This window comes from Hippoglossus hippoglossus, chromosome 12 (assembly GCF_009819705.1).
Source record: "Hippoglossus hippoglossus isolate fHipHip1 chromosome 12, fHipHip1.pri, whole genome shotgun sequence".
NCBI lineage: Eukaryota > Metazoa > Chordata > Actinopteri > Pleuronectiformes > Pleuronectidae > Hippoglossus > Hippoglossus hippoglossus.
The window spans coordinates 19,809,310-19,820,381 of NC_047162.1; the positions used below are offsets into that span (position 1 = coordinate 19,809,310).

Sequence of the window (11,072 nt, forward strand, 5' to 3'; positions counted from 1 at the left end):
AGCAGGAGATTTAAACGGATTAACTGCAAAGTCAATGACGCTAAATCGTTTTATCCAACGTTTCCACGTCTCCCTGTGCTCTGAGTCGTGTTCTTCACTCCTCATCACACAGCACCACAAAAACAGGAAGAAACACAGACCTGGAAACGATTCAGGCTTTTAACACTTATTCATTTTACTTTTATCTGTTTTATATTTCACTTTATTTCATTTAAAACATTTTATTTGATTACATTTTTATTAAAGTTAATTTGAAACACATTAAAAAACGATAATGTGTTAGGGGGTTAACCCTAACCCCCCCCCCCCAACCCTAACTCCAACATGAATCCAGCTTTGTCTTGAATTGACTTTGTATTAACAAACTCACAGACAAGCAGGTGCAGTGTTTGACTGGTGCTCTTCCTCCCACACAGGAGGAGGAAGGAAGATCAGAAGTTCTTCTTCAAAGGTTCATCTCAAACCAAACCAGCCTCCACACACATCTTATAGAAAAGACCCTGAAGGTGCACGAGCTGAGCGGGAGAGTCCATCTCTGCAATGGAACCTCTGTCCATCACAATGACCCTGAGGACAGACGACAGGAGACACGACCATGTGACGTAAACAAAAACACACGATGGCCACAGCTGGATTGATACGTGACATCTGCCTCGGACATTTCTGTGTTCGTGTGTGAAGGATGAACTCTGGAGAAAGTCTGGACCCTGTTCTCCAGAGTCCACGTCTGAAAACGTGTGTAGAATGAAGCTAGTGAGGTATCCTGTGTCGGGTTGTGTTACCTTGTGTAGTCCATGATGGTGTTGAGGCGGTGGGCGATGGTTAGAACTGTGCAGTCATCAAACTGACTCCGGATGGTGGACTGGATCAGCTGATCCGTCCTCAGGTCGACAGCAGCCGTCGCTTCATCCAGAACCAGGATCCTGGTTTTCCTGAGCAGAGCTCGGGCCAAACACAGGAGCTGCCGCTGGCCGAGACTGAAACACACCAGAGCTCAGTGACCTCTGACCTCTGACCTCTGCTTTCTTACACATCTTCAAGGAAACGTTTCAGGATCAATATTTCTAATCTGAAAGCATCAGGATCTCTCAGCCAATCAGCTTCTTCGGCCTAATGGTCATCACCTGTCGTCATCTAACAAAATACCTGACAACGTTGTGTGTTCCTTGAATTGAGATACTTTCAGTGTTAGTAATGCAAATACAGTTAACATCGCCCCTGGTGTTGGGGTAGGGTTTCAGGTGTTCATCAGTGTGTCGTGGGGGGTTCACCTAAAGTTCTCTCCTCCTTCACTACACTGATGCTCCAGTTTCTGAGGCAGTTCAGACACGAAGCTGCGGAGATGAGCGAGTTCCAGAGCTTTCCACAGATCTTCTTCTGAACAGGAGTCAAACGGGTCGAGGTTCATCCTCAGAGACCCAGAAAACAACACAGGGTCCTGTGAACAAAAGGCCCCGGTCAATCAAAGCTTTATTAGTGTGGTCAGGTCATGTAGGCCTTCTAACTAGTGGAGCTGCAGAGTGTGGAGCTGTGACCTGAGGGATGATGGTGATTCTGGATCTGAGGTCATGGAGGCCGATATGAGCGACGTTGATTCCATCGATAACGATTCGTCCGCTCGCCGCCTCCAGAATCCTGAAGATTCCCAGAGCCAGAGACGATTTCCCGGCTCCCGTTCTTCCAACGATCCCGACCTGACAAATCAAAAACAGTATTAAAGTAGTGAAAGTATTTCACTGGGTTTGTTTCTGACACGTATTTTACAGACTTTTCTTTACTGACCTTCTCTCTGTTCTGGATGTTGATGGAAATGTTCTTTAAGGCCCAGTCCAGATCTTTCCGGTACTTAAGTCCATAATCCTCAAACTGGATGGTTCCGGTGGTCGGCCACGCCGCCGGCAGCAGACTGTCCTCCAGGGTCCAGGCCGCCTGAGGACACGTCACATAACAGTAAGACATAAGACGTGAGGTCATGAAGAGCCACAGCTGCATTATCACAGTTTAACAACATTCATCAGTTCACATCACAAACAATAAATAAAAGAAAAATTCATTTTCACTTCGATCTCAGTAAAACAAACTTCATTTATCAAAGTATGTGAAGAAGAACAGAAGAGATAAATAACTAATGAAGTGAAGTAAGGATACGTACGATCTGTGACACAGTCTCAGAGATATTAGGAGTGTAAACCACAGATTACACTTGAATATATACAGTATAAACATATTATATAAAGGTATATTATATATATATGAATCTATCTATGGGGGGGTTGTGGAGCAGCGAACCTCTTTGGGTGTGTTGTCGTATTCTTTCACTCGCTCCACAGACACGATGTTGTTTCCACGTCCGTCCACGATCGAACGATCCAGCTCAGGATTCCCGTCACCTGCAAAACCACAACTGATTCAATCTGAAACTTTATTTGTTTGTGTTACATTTAACACGTTAGATTTCATCTCTCAGCTTAAAAATCACAACATACTTTATCTTAAGCACTTTAAATTTTCGGTCGAGACCCTAAACTAACTAACCAGTTAACTGGTTTAGAGAAATAACAACCTGCTCTGAGTCAGTCTCCACGTTTCTATAATGAAAAGTTGCATTTTTTGTTGCCATGGAAACAGCGACACTGCTGGTTTGTTTTCTGTTATTTTTGAAAAGTTTTATTTATAAGAATTTAGTTGATTTAATGAACAACAGTTTTCACCTGGAGAGAATGTGTCACAGCCAAACCCACGATTCCCGGACTGAGTTTATCCCGACCTTGAACACACAAGATGGCCGCCGCCAAAACCAGCACGTTTCCCAAAAACTCCAGGTTCACCGCCAGCCACCTGCACCAGGTGTTATATAATATTATCTGAATATCAAAACATCATAAAATCTTTATAATAACGTTAAAAATCATATGTTTTATCTAAAGATGAAAAGATTCAGATCGACACTTAATTTGAATCATTTTATAGTTTGAATGAACCTGGTGGCGACAAATCGAGGAAAATAAGCTTCCTGGTTGTTGTCGATGCGACGATGCGCCTGCAGGACAAATCGCTGTTGTTCGCCAAACGCTCGGATGACGGCGGCTCCTTGCACCGTCTCGTTGAAGTGGCTGTAAACCGGCGAGCGGCTCACCGCCTCCAGTCGCCGCAGCTGACACGACGACGCCACGTAGAAACTCTGGAGACAAACAACAGAGAAAACTATCTATCACGAGACTTCAGCTCAGGGACGACATCGTTCAAGAAACACCTTCACCTGTATGAAGACGTAGACGCAGGCGAGGGGGAGGAGCACCAGCCCTGCGAAGGGCGTGGCCAACAACACGATGATGCAGATCTCCAGCAGCTTGAACAGGTAACCCAGCATCATCTTCAGCCCGTCAGGAATCATGCAGTCGATGGCGTCAATCTCTTTAGAGAAGCGGTTCAGGAGGTTTCCGCTGGGCGTCACCTCGAAGAAGGACATGGGCGAGTGCAGCACGCTGTGGAGAAGGTCAGCATGAAGGTGGCGTGACGCTACGATCCCGCCCAGAGAGATGGCGAGCGTCGTCCCAAACATGGCCATTGCTGAAACACAGAGAAATAAGTGGTCATGAGACGGAAGACGGATTTCGTCGTAGGGTTCTAAAGGTTTAGTCTAGGGTTGGGTTGGGTAAGGGTTAGGTTAGAGTAAGTTAGAGTAAGTTAGAGTCAGATATGACGTCTGATACGAGTTCAAACGGAGTCACACATACAACACGTCTGGACTGTGTCTCACCCTGAGTGAAGCCGAGTGCTGCGAACACGCTGAGTTTCAGCTCGTGGTCGCTCTGGGTTCCGTTGACGGGCGTCTCATCGGCCCAAAGGCTCAGCCAATAGCTGTAGGCCAGCGACGCGGCCTGTTGGAAGGCACAGAGGAAGATGATGGTCATGATGAAGGTCAAGCCGATGGTCCTGAAGTACTCTCTGTACATCTGCAGCTTCACCTGACAACACAATAAAAACATCATATTTCATCAATTCATCTGTGATTGATTGATTGATCAGTGAATCTTAGGGGAAATTATTTTATTCTATTTCAGTCTTTTCATGTTAATCCACGTAAAGTTAACGATTCAAACAGAAACTATAATTATGACACAAATAAAGACATGAGAGCGACTCACTCTCCCTGTGTGAACTTTATCAGCCTTCGTTAGTTTTCCAGCTTCTTCAACATCCAGCTCAACATCGTCCATCACCTGAAGACTGGCGCTGCTCATATCACAGCTGCAACACACACACACACACACACACACACACACACACACACACACACACACACACACACAGAAAAACACACAGAGAAACACACATACACATACACATACGGCACATTATGTTTAATAAATACAAATATTATTGTTTATTCACATAAAAGCCCAGTTTTTACCTGATCAGCTGCTCCTGAGAAAGATCGATGGAAAAATCAATGAGACTGAGACGAGACACTGACTTCCTGCTGCCTACACACACACACACACACACACACACACACACACACACACACACACACACACACACACACACACACACACACACACAAGCAAGTAATGAGCGCCATAATGAGAAAGTAGCCAACTTTGCCTTTGAGTTTCTCAGAAGTTCTACAGACAAACCTTCTGAAACTTTACAAACAGTGGTTAGTTGTGTTCCTGTGGTTAGTTGTGTTCCTCTGGTTAGTTGTGTCCACGTCATTGTTCTTACTCTTCTCGTGGAGTGTGGTTCTTTCTCGGCTGTGCTTTCCACTGAAGGTTTGGATTAATTTGGCGAAGGTCCCTTTTCTGTCCATCAGCTCCGAGTAGGAACCCGACTCAGAGATACGACCGTCGTCCATCACCAGGACCAGGTCGGCTTTGGACAGGAAACTGAGGCCGTGAGTCACCAGAACCCGAGTCTTAAAAACAAGACGTATACATGTTTCAGGATCGATGTTTTTCTGAACAAACACTTTCTGAACAAAAAGAATGAACGACGAATAAGAAATATGATTCTTTTTGTTTTTTACAACTTTCTTTGAAGGACAATGGAGCAAAGAATGATGGGAAATATCGGTCTGAAAAAGTTTTGTGTTTTTAGTAATAAGACAAAGTTATAAACAGCTACATACAGATTAAAGAGAACCCACATGACCCTCCGCAGGTTGATGATTGGTTGGACAACAGGTCCACGTCTCACCTTGTCTTTAAGAATCCCTCTGGGTCCAATAACTCGATCAAAGATGTGTTGTCCCACGTGAGCATCAACGGCCGACAGCGGGTCGTCCAACAGGTAAACGTCTGACCTCCTGTAGACGGCTCGAGCCAGACTCACCCTCTGCTTCTGACCTCCAGACAGGTTCAAACCCTGCGGTCAGTGAACGCATCGTCAGTAAGCTACCGGACAAATGCATCATCAATACACTGTGCTCCTGAACGCATCATCAGCAGGTGGGGTTGGGTGGGGTTGAAGATGGTGACGGTACCTTCTCTCCGATCTCGGTGGCGTCTCCGGCAGGAAGCAGGTCGAGGTCCGGCAGCAGAGCGCAGGCGTCCAGCACACGATGATACCAGCTCTCCTTCCTCTCTCCACCAAACAAAATGTTTTCCTTCACTGACGCATTCTGGACCCAAGACTGCTGAGGAACATAACCCACAGAACCCTGGACACACACAGATACACAAACACACAGATACACACACACACACAGAGAGACACACAGTAACACGTTAATCACGAAGAAAGTAAGAATTAGAAAATAATAAAACACGTTCTTTTAAGTCACCTTGATGGAGACGAAGCCACGCCTCCTCTCCATCTCTCCCAACATGGCCGACAGAAGAGACGACTTCCCCGAGCCGACGTGACCGACCACAGCGACGAGAGAACCCGACTTCACCTTCACGTCGATCCTCTGCAGACACGGAGAATCCTCAGGGGACCAGGAGAAGCAGCCGCCCTCGATCACGACAGCGTCACCGTCTGAGAAGGAAAATGTGGAACCACTGACACATCAAAAACACAAATGAATAAACAAAAACATAAATATGATTTCAATGCAATCGTTGGAAAGAAGATTGTTTTCAATCCTTGCCTTAAATGTCAGACACCATCTTTAGAAATAAGTTATTTCAACATCACCACCAGGGGGCGATGTTTTGGCTTCACTCATGGCGTCACATTCGATAAAACGTAGTCGTACTCGACACAGGTGAGTTGTGTCGCACTGAGCTGTGATGAAGTCTTTCCACGTCGTCAGGTCGAAGTTCATCGGAGACACAGGAAGTCTGTCAGACGTCGCAGCGAGATGACGGCTCTGATTAAAACACAGGAAGTATTATTCATCTTTTAATCATTTAATAGAAGGTTTTTGTTTGATGTTTACGATTTATCATGGCTCAGCATTTTAATTATGACACGGATACAAAGATTCAAAGAGACAAAGACTCTCTGACCTGCATGGTTCGTGTTCATGGCGAAGGGAAGTGACTCAGAGGACTTTTACAGGATGTTGATGAGTGCGACAGAAACAAAGATCTTCTGAGCATCAAGAACGTTTCGCTCATCGAACAAAAAGGTAGACGCCAAACACAGAGAGAGCGATCTGGGGGGGGGGGGAGAATTAGACAGTGACCAACTCAGTGGATAAAAAGTTTCACTGGACACAGATGTGGGAGCAGATGTTCAGGCAGATGTGCGACGCACCAGGAAGGAGGAGGAGTTGAACGAAGCCAGAGAGACGGAGTAGAGGATCTGAGATTTCTTCAGGGCGTTGAGTTCCCCGTCTCTCAGGACGCCGACTCGACGCAGGAACGCTTCCTCCCACGAATAGAACTTGAGGATCTTGACGCCGCTCAGGATCTCACTCATCAGTTTGATCCGACCGTCCATGAACTTCATCTGAAGCTCCTGACGGACGAGGATCAGAGAATAAAACTACAAAACAATCACAAACATTTGATCTGAAGAGGAAAAGGTTTTCTCACCTGAAGTTTGCTTCTCATTTTAGCCAAAACTCCGTTAAGAGGAAAAATCAGGATGACGGCAGTGATCCCAGCGAGAGCCGGAGGACCGAGCAGCTGTCAATCAATCAATCAATCAATCAATCAATCAATCAGTCAATCAGTGAATCAATCAATCAATCAATCAATCAATCAATCAATGATAATGATGTGTTTACCTTTATATGTTTGTTGTCAAGATGTGTTTGTCTTCAAATTTATAATGTTTATGTTTTTATATTTATGATGTTTGTGTTATGTGTGTTTATGATGTTGTGTTTATGATGTTGTGTGTTTATGATGTTTGTGTTTACGTTTACCTGCCACAGGAAGTAGAAGCACAGTGCGATTTCGATGGTGCGATCCAGACCACTGTTGAAATAACGACAACGTCCATCAGCTTCTGAGCGTCGACGGAAACCAGATTAATAATTTCTCCCAAAGTGACTCGTCTCCGAGCAGCGCTGCTCATCACCAGACTCTGAAGAATTCAAAGAACAAAACTTTAGTAACAACTTTACTCATCGCATCTCATTTGTGTTTTCAAAATAACAGTTTTAATGCGAACAAATTAAAATTAAAAGTAAACAGAGAACGAGTAATTTATAAGAAACTAAGTAAGATAAATTCAATTGTAGTTTGGGGTTAGGGTCTATGTGTGTCTGTCTCCTACCTGTCTGTCTGTCTGTCTTCGCCTGTCTGTCCGTCTCTTACCTGTCTGTCTGTCTGTCTTCACCTGTCTGTCTGTCTCTTACCTGTCTGTCTGTCTGTCTGTATTCGCCTGTTCTGTCTTCGTCTCTTACCTGTCTGTCTGTCTGTCTTCACCTGTCTGTCTGTCTCTTACCTGTCTGTCTGTCTGTCTTCACCTGTCTGTCTGTCTCTTACCTGTCTGTCTGTCTGTCTGTCTTCGCCTGTCTGTCTGTCTCTTACCTGTCTGTCTGTCTGTCTTCGCCTGTCTGTCTGTCTCTTACCTGTCTGTCTGTCTGTCTTCACCTGTCTGTCTGTCTCTTACCTGTCTGTCTGTCTGTCTTCACCTGTCTGTCTGTCTCTTACCTGTCTGTCTGTCTGTCTCTTACCTGTCTGTCTGTCTCTATTCACCTGTCTGTCTGTCTCTTACCTGTCTGTCTGTCTGTCTTCACCTGTCTGTCCTGTCTCTTACCTGTCTGTCTGTCTGTCTTCACCTGTCTGTCTGTCTCTTACCTGTCTGTCTGTCTGTCTGTATTCGCCTGTCTGTCTGTCTCTTACCTGTCTGTCTGTCTGTCTTCACCTGTCTGTCTGTCTCTTACCTGTCTGTCTGTCTGTCTGTCTTCGCCTGTCTGTCTGTCTCTTACCTGTCTGTCTGTCTGTCTTCGCCTGTCTGTCTGTCTCTTACCTGTCTGTCTGTCTGTCTTCACCTGTCTGTCTGTCTCTTACCTGTCTGTCTGTCTGTCTTCACCTGTCTGTCTGTCTCTTACCTGTCTGTCTGTCTGTCTCTTACCTGTCTGTCTGTCTGTCTGTCTGTCTGTCTGTTACCTGTCTGTCTGTCTGTCTTCGCCTGTCTGTCTGTCTCTTACCTGTCTGTCTGTCTGTCTGTATTCGCCTGTCTGTCTGTCTCTTACCTGTCTGTCTGTCTGTCTGTCTTCACCTGTCTGTCTGTCTGTCTGTCTTCACCTGTCTGTCTGTCTCTTACCTGTCTGTCTGTCTGTCTGTCTTCCGCCTGTCTGTCTGTCTCTTACCTGTCGCTGTCTGTCTGTCTTCGCCTGTCTGTCTGTCTCTTACCTGTCTGGTCTGTCTGTCTTCACCTGTCTGTCTGTCTCTTACCTGTCTGTCTGTCTGTCTTCACCTGTCTGTCTGTCTCTTACCTGTCTGTCTGTCTGTCTCTTACCTGTCTGTCTGTCTTCGCCTGTCTGTCTGTCTCTTACCTGTCTGTCTGTCTGTCTTCACCTGTCTGTCTGTCTCTTACCTGTCTGTCTGTCTGTCTTCACCTAGTACTGTCTGTATCTTACCTGTACTGTCTGTCTGTCTGTATTCGCCTGTCTGTCTGTCTCTTACCTGTCTGTCTGTCTGTCTTCACCTGTCCTGTCTGTCTCTTACCTGTCTGTCTGTCTGTCTGTCTTCGCCTGTCTGTCTGTCTCTTACCTGTCTGTCTGTCTGTCTTCGCCTGTCTGTCTGTCTCTTAACCTGTCTGTCTGTCTGTCTTCACCTGTCTGTCTGTCTCTTACCTGTCTGTCTGTCTGTCTTCACCTGTCTGTCTGTCTCTTACCTGTCTGTCTGTCTGTCTCTTACCTGTCTGTCTGTCTGTCTGTCTGTCTGTCTGTACCTGTCTGTCTGTCTGTCTTCGCCTGTCTGTTGGTCTCTTACCTGTCTGTCTGTCGGTCTGTTACCTGTCTGTCTGTCTGTCTTCACCTGTCTTACCTTCCTGTAGACGAGTGCGATCACGCTCGTTTTCAGTCTCATTCCGACGGTGAAGCAGTGAATCATGTACTGATGATGGAGGACGGACTGAAGACACGACAACAGGAAGAGCAGCGACGCAAACAGGAAACCTTTCCACGTCTCCGCGTCTCTGTCCCGCATGAAGATCAGCAGGCAACTATAAACAACAATAAACAATATAAAAAAGTCAACAACACCAACTATAAACAACACCATCCTCATCCTCATCACGTGTTATCATCAGATTAAAACTAACGTGTTGTTTACAGTTGATCGTAACTCGTCATTATTTCTCTTTGATCACGTTGTTCGATGTGACTGCAGCTAAACTGACCAGCAGGTGTTGCTGTTTCTCACCATGTCAACACCACATTAGACTGAAGGCGTCCTGACTCACCTGAATGACGTCACCTCTCGGACTCACCTGAGCACCTGTGGCACGGCGAACATGAAGGCGTCATGGAGGAGGAGACATAGTGTACCACACAGGAAGTAAGGCCCAAAGCTCCGCCCCAGAGCACGTATGAGGAAGAGGCTGTAGCTCCGCCCCTTCCTCTTCTCCTTCAACAGGTGAGTTTTTTCTGTTGGTCCAGTAAAACCAACCAACCGGGACCAGAATGGACCAGAAGCTCCAGGTTCTTCTCTGCAGAACAAATCAAAATGTGACGGCGATAAAGGACAGTAGAGGACAGTAAAAAGCAGCTCAACAGCTGCAGTGGCGCCACCTTCAGGCCGCTGACAACATATCTAATATTCTTCCATTTCCTGTTCCAACATCTATTTCAAAGTAAAAGTTTTCCAGAAGCCATCCAGGCTTCAATTTGGAAACGTCACAAAGAAGCTTCAAGTTTTATCACCAAGGAATCAGCCTCAGGTCTGTGACATCACTGTGACATCACTGTGACATCACTAAAATGATTAAAATGTACTTTAAATACTCAGCGTGAAAGTTCGTACTGCAGCTGTTTCCTGTTCTGAGTCCAGAACTTCTCCAAGTCTGTCATGATCCTTATTGATGAGTCCTGTTCTCGCAGTGGCCACAGATCTGCAGCCTGCAGGGGGCGCTGGTAACCCTGGACCAGCAAACTGACAGAAAGACAAAACATGACAACACTGTTATTGAAGAATTATTAGTAGATAATATTTTAAAATTCTTACTTTGATTTTCAGCTTGAAGTCATGAAAATAAAATAAAAGTGACGAGTGTTGTGGGTTAGTTTGGGGTTTAAGACGTAGAAGAGTTCTGAGGGGGAAGTTAGTTGAATTGGGTTGAGTTGAGGGTTAAGTTAAGGGTTAAGGGTTAAGGGGTTTTAGAGGTTAAGGTTGAGTGATGATGTTCGTACCTGCTGATCCAGAAGAAGAAAAACTTTGAAAGAAACGATGGCGTCATCCTCTGGACATTGGTTCTAACGAGAGAAGGTTTACAGTCAGATTTAACCAACTATCTATTAACTATCTATTAACTATCTATTAACTATCTATTAACTATCGATTTAACTAACCACATAGTTTAACATATTTAACACGACACATTGACTTAGACATGCGTGTGTGTGTCACCTGGACGTGTGTGTGTGCGTCCGGACGTGTCCGTCGATCTGAGAAGCAGCAGAGAACCAGTTCGATGAGTTGGATGGAAAAAACAGATGAAGAACG

The 11,072-nt window shown here is 45.4% G+C and overlaps 1 pseudogene; it reads right to left on the reverse strand.

Moving 5' to 3' along the window:
- Positions 1-329: 329 nt before the first annotated feature.
- The window catches only part of LOC117771394, a 30,772-nt pseudogene continuing 20,029 nt past the window's right edge, over positions 330-11,072 (reverse strand).